The sequence below is a fragment of the Balearica regulorum genome, chromosome 17 (genome assembly GCF_011004875.1).
Source record: "Balearica regulorum gibbericeps isolate bBalReg1 chromosome 17, bBalReg1.pri, whole genome shotgun sequence".
NCBI classification, from domain to species: domain Eukaryota; kingdom Metazoa; phylum Chordata; class Aves; order Gruiformes; family Gruidae; genus Balearica; species Balearica regulorum.
This window is the reverse complement of record NC_046200.1, coordinates 1057781-1063598: the sequence shown is the minus strand read 5'-3', so window position 1 is coordinate 1063598 and position 5818 is coordinate 1057781. Positions and strand designations below refer to the sequence as shown.

At 58.7% G+C, this 5818-nt stretch overlaps 1 long non-coding RNA gene across 2 annotated transcripts; it reads left to right on the top strand.

Annotated features, from left to right (window-relative positions):
* The first annotated feature begins 229 nt into the window (after positions 1-229).
* LOC142604311 (uncharacterized) lies at positions 230-5413 on the top strand. 2 transcript variants are annotated; one of them, XR_012838185.1, is made up of 4 exons: positions 230-381; positions 3950-4033; positions 4774-4904; positions 5173-5413. It is a non-coding gene; the product is annotated as an uncharacterized LOC142604311 (long non-coding RNA). The 2 variants fall into 2 exon arrangements; XR_012838184.1 differs by having other exon boundaries at positions 4774-5413.
* The last annotated feature ends 405 nt before the right edge of the window (positions 5414-5818 follow it).

The following is a 5818-nucleotide window of genomic DNA, read 5'->3' as shown; positions in this document are numbered from 1 at the left end:
AATTCCCCTCTGGGAGAGGCACGGATGGGCTGCACCCGGTGGGATGCCATGGGCCCCCATCACTCAGACCCCGTCCGGTCCCCAGCCCCGTGCACGCATCCAGTCCCGCTGCAGCAGGGTGGGATGCAGAGATCCAGCCCCGGCTCCACCCCACACAGTGGGGCTCATCCCCCAGGACAGCAGGCAGAGCTGCCTGCTCCTGCCCTCGCCCAGGAAAGACCCCGGGTGTGCAAGGTGTGCAGGTGGGACGCTGAACCCCCGGCCCCCTGCCCTGCACCCCCTGGCCCCCCAGCGTGGGAGCCTCCCACCCCTGCCCGGCGCTGATGGAGCGAGCATGGCGGCTGCAAATTCCCGCACCCAGCACATATTTTCTGCATGCTGGTGAGTGCGTCTTGCAGCGAGTCAGAGACAGGCGAGATTTAGTAGGCAGGAGGTGGAGAATTTGTGTATCGGCTCCCTGCTTTATGGCACTGGAGTCTGGGAGGTGGAGGCAGGCAGCAGCCGGCAGCGTGGTCCCCCAGCCCTGCAAGGCCATGCCGCATGTCCTGGACCCCCCTCGGAGTCTGTGCGGGACAGGGACCCTCCGCTCGGTCCCAAGCCCTGGACCCCCACGACCTCGGGGCTGACACTGTACTGCACCCAGAGTGAGCAGCGTCCCCCTGCACAGTCAGAGGGGTTGTGGACCACGCTGCATGCCCGTCTCCTGCCTCAGGGTGGGCAGAGAGCCCTGCATCCCTGCCCCACACCATCCCTGCCCCACGCCATCCCTGCCCCACACCACCTCTGCCCCACACCACCTCTGCCCCACGCCATCTCTGCCCCACACCATCCCTGCCCCACGCCATCCCTGCCCCACACCATCTCTGCCCCACACCACCCTGCCCCACGCCATCCCTGCCCCACACCATCCCTGCCCCACGCCATCCCTCCCCAGGAGCCCATCGCAGCCCCCGTCCCTGCGGAGGAGCCCCCAGAGCCGCAGCAGCATCGCTGCGCTGCAGGGCAGGAGGGCAGGGGCCGGGCACGCCACGGGCTGGGGCAGGGGGCATCGCCACCCGCTTTTGAGCAGGCGGGGGAGGATTCTTAGTCTCCTGCCCGGCCAGAGGAGATCTCCCTTGCCTGGCCCCGGCACAGCTTCGAGATGGGCCACCTCGGGCGGGTAGAAGCTGTTCTGCACCATAACCACTTTCGCTCCCCATCCCTTGCCCCCGCCTGCCCTCCCTCACACCTCCCTGCATATTCTTCCCAGATTCAGGCTAGAACTGATATTAATAATGGCTTATTTCAAGTTTTCAGCCCACTTTCTTCCAAGAAAATATTTATACTGAGCTCCATTTTCCATTTCTTTTCAATTACCGTAGTGTCTGATCACCTCCCCACAACTCTCCTCTTTAGCCATAAACACAAATCCTATTACCTTTTCTCTTTCTGTGTATTTGCCCTTTGATTTAAGCTGCATTTTCTCCTGTTTTCATCAGTTCTGGACTTCTCCTGCTGTATATCTCCCTGTTTATCTACTTTCCAAAAGCCTCCTCTTATTTCTCCGGCCCTGATCAATACGGCTGCAGAGCTGGCTGGCAGCTCCTCTCCGCTGCTGCCTGTAGTTTTTCTTGGGGGACTTGTCCAGTATTTCTTGTTAAGCTTCTGTCTCAGCTTGTTCCATTTCTCATTAGGTTTTAGCACTGGCATTGTAGTATTTCTTGTATTTCCACGCTGCCCAGCGGATCTCTTGTAATTCTTAACGGCGAGGCTTAAAGTCTCGCTCTTTAGTGGACTCCCGAGTCCTTTCTGGCAGGGTTTGAAGTGGCAAGCAGCGTGACACTTTTATTTTCAGGTGGAGAAAAGAATGTCTCTGGTTCCAAGCCAGGCCATGATTTTTTCTAACAAAAGGGGCATTGGGGATTATTTGTGGTTTATGGCTGTTATTCCAGGGGATGTATTTCCCAGGGCCCTGGCGGGTGGCAGCCCCCGTCCCTGCAGTGCCGGGAGGGTGGGTGGCAGCACCCAGGGCTGGGCACCCCGGTCCCGAGCGGAGGCGGAGGTGCGGGGGGTGTGCTGGGGACACGGCTGCAGCAGGGCAGAGCCGCGCAGCCCCCGCCGAGCCCCCTCCGCGCCCCCCGAGCGTCCCCAAGCCATGACCCTGGGCTGGGCGACTCACAGCCAGAAAGCATCCTGGCTATTTTGAAGGGGTTTTTTTTCATCTGCATCCCTCTCAAAATTTTCCTTCCAAGAGAGAAGCTGCTTTTAAAATACACCCCAGCTTTCCAGCTGTCAGGAGCCAGCAAATGTATTGCTCTCCATGGCTGCATTTCTGAGTATTAAACATGACGCGCAGTCGCCGCTAAACAATATTTCCTCAGATGCCACTGCACCGTGGGAGCCAAACAGTGTCCTTTAAAATAAAACCAATTTTTCCTGTCTCCTCTACAGAATAGTCTTATTTATACACACTCAAACAGCTGTTACTGCAGGTTAACCAAAGGTTGTAAAAACATTTTTCAAATGCCCTTAACTTTGCTTGGTTTGTTATTGAAATTGTTAATCTTGGGTTTAGATTTTTTTCCCCATCACGCTGGTATAAACTAGGCAAAACCAGCCCTTCTCTGGCCCTGCAGAGCCTTCTGCTCCCCCCGGCAGCAGCTCGAGCATCATCTTGGTGCCTTCCCGGGCAGCGCTGGGGCCACGGGGCCGCTCTGCACCACCCAGGAGGGATGGAGGTTTCCGTGTCGGGTCGGCCCTTGCACTTCCGTGTTAAACTTCTGTCCAGCAAACTCCTCCTTGCACCCACACGTGCATGCACACACACGCACCTCTCTGCCCCGGCTGTGTGCGGTGGCTGAGGACACCTTGGGTTTGGCTGCTGAGGCTTTTCTGACAACCTCGCAACGCTCTCGTGATGACCAAACGTCTTCCGTTGCTTCCATTCCCCCCTAGACCAGGGCAACCGGGATTTGCGGCAATTAAAACTACTCGTAGTTGGGGATGTCGCCCAGCAAAGCTGCACGCAGGGCCAGCCCCCGCGAGCGGGCAGGGCAGCACCCCGGGGAGCGGCACTGGAGCATCCCTCTGCCAGCGGCAGGGACACGATCCGCCGGCCTGGGGAGGGGACGATCTCACCTCCCGCTCCCGCGCAGTGCGTGCAACCTCATCTGAGGCTGCGCGATGCTGTGCAGTGCCATGCTGTGCAGTGCGATGCTGTGCAGTGCCATGCTGTGCAGTGCCATGCTGTGCAGTGCGATGCTGTGCAGTGCCATGCTGTGCAGTGCCATGCTGTGCAGTGCGATGCTGTGCAGTGCCATGCTGTGCAGTGCCATGCTGTGCAGTGTGATGCTGTGCAGTGTGATGCTGTGCAGTGCCATGCTGTGCAGTGTGATGCTGTGCAGTGCCATGCTGTGCAGTGTGATGCTGTGCAGTGCCATGCTGGGCGATGCTGTGCAGTGCCATGCTGTGCGATGCTGTGCAGTGCCATGCTGTGCAGTGCCATGCTGGGCGATGCTGTGCAGTGCCATGCTGTGCGATGCTGTGCAGTGCCATGCCGTGCAGTGCCATGCTGTGCAGTGCCATGCTGTGCAATGCGATGCAATGCTGTACAATGCAACGCTGTGCAATCCAATCCAACCCAATCCAATCCAATCCAATCCAATCCAATCCAATCCAATCCAATCCAATCCAATCCAATCCAATCCAATCCAATCTCCTCTCCTCTCCTCGCTGGGACCAGCACAGCTGTGGCGTGCCCCCTGCTCTGCCCTCAGCATCAGCTCTGTCTCCCCAGCTAGCCCCCCGCCGATGTCCCCGAGGGTCACCCCCCCACACGGTCCCGGGATGGCTGCCCCCACTCCCGCACCGTGCCAGGAGACCTGGGCGCAGCCAGGGCCAGCGCTGCTCGCTCGGCGGATGAGTGATCGCCGTCCTTCCCTCTCACCCCGGGAACGCCATTTCTATGCAGATGATTCTCTCGTCGAGGAGCGGGAAACCAAAGCTGATGAAATCCAATCTCATCTCCAGGCTGATTGTGATAATTTGCAACGAGGTAAGGAAAAGTGAATTATTATTAAATGCAAATAAAAGTTAAATAATGCTGTTTGGGAGCTGCTTATGTCGCACCATCTGCATAAATCAGGGGGATGCTTAACCCGGGGTGATGTATCACCGCAGGTAGTTACCACCTCTGGATACCTGGCTGTGCGTCCAGAGCTGCCCAGACCCTCAATTCCCTTCCCACTAACTGGGGACGGGGATCACAGCGCTGGGGACGGGGATAAGGGGAGCTGCAGCACGGCCGCTCCCGGAGCACAGCCCGGCCGGGGGATGAGGGACGGTGTGGGGGACGAGAGGGTGGCCGGGGAGCGGGGCCGTCCGACCCGCGCCGAGGAGCTGCGGAGCACCCTGATGGTTTTATGTCCCTGTAAATCGTTTACCAATCCAAGGCCTGACAGAGATGTATTTTTAGCCGCTGCAGCACAATTAAGTCTTCTTGTTAGTCTCAGGAGGAGAAGGAGGTTGTTGGTTTACTTGCAAATGCTTGAGGTAATTCTCTAATGGCTCCTCCACCATTACACAGACACTGTTTTCAATCTCTTATCATATGTAATCCCTAATGATTTCTCTGTTATGTCCTGTTTTATTAAAGCGCCATTGAACTATAGCCTATTGATTTAGATTTCACAGACAATTGAAATTTAAATTGACTCCAAATTGAATGTCTCCGTGCAATCTGTGTTCTGTACTAAAGATAGATAAAATGCTTCTATTTTTGATAACAACTTATAGAGGAGGCACATTTTAATTTCGGAAAGTGCGGAAGGGCGTCCGGATTTCCATGACAATGTCGGGCGGCTGGGACGGCAGCGGTTTGCTGACCCGCGTGGGCATTTAACGTCGCCCCGGGGCCCGCGCTGCAGGTAAGCGCGCACGCGTTCCTTGGAGTTTTATTTGGAGAAGAATTGAGCTTAATGCCATGAAGGATGCGGCTGGTGAATTCCTGAAGGGCTCCCGGCTCACTGAGCACGAGCTGAGCTGCCCGAGCTGCCAACGGGATGCTTTGCCACCGGAACGCCTCTCACCGCGCGGCAACGCCGGCAGCACCGCGAGCAGCGGGCCGCCGCAAGCAGAACCCGCACGCAGCCGGCGCAGCCGAGCGCGCAGCCAGAACCCCACCGCGTCCCTCAGTGTCTTCCAGGTTTTATTTGCTCCTGCGCTGTCGAGGGCTGACCGGGGCTCCGGGCGCTGCGCAGACGCGGCCGGGGCAGGACCCCGTCCCCGGAGCACGCGGGAGGAGCTGGGGCCGGACCTGGAGCTCCCTCTCCCCGTGCCCCGTCCCGGGCGTCCCCATGAAGCACAGGGCGGCTGCAGCCATCCCTGCGGGCGCCGGGGACACGCGCCTCCGCCTCCCGGGAGCTTCGGTATAAATAATAAAGAGTTACAGGCTGCTATCTGCCACAGGCTCTACTTATATGCCTCCCGCTAGTAATAATGTCTGTGTTACAGCCGACCTTAATGCCAGCAAAGATAATTCTTTCAGTGCAATGAACTGTTTATTGGCTGATGGATACAGCCCTGTCAGGCAGGGCGATCCCCGCAGACCTGCGAGCCCGCAGAGTCCCCGCGCGGGGACGGGAGCGCGGGGGGCCCTCGCCGTGGCTGGAGCATCCCCCCGACCTCCCGCGGCAGCGCGAGCAGCCCGGTGCCTCTCCAAGCCCTCGGGAGCCGAGGGTTTGGGACACCCTCCGGAGCAGACCCTGGGGGCAGCGTCCTGGCCGCGGGGGTGGCAGATCAGCCCGTCCCTGCCCCGAGCGGAGGCAGATGCCGATGCCGC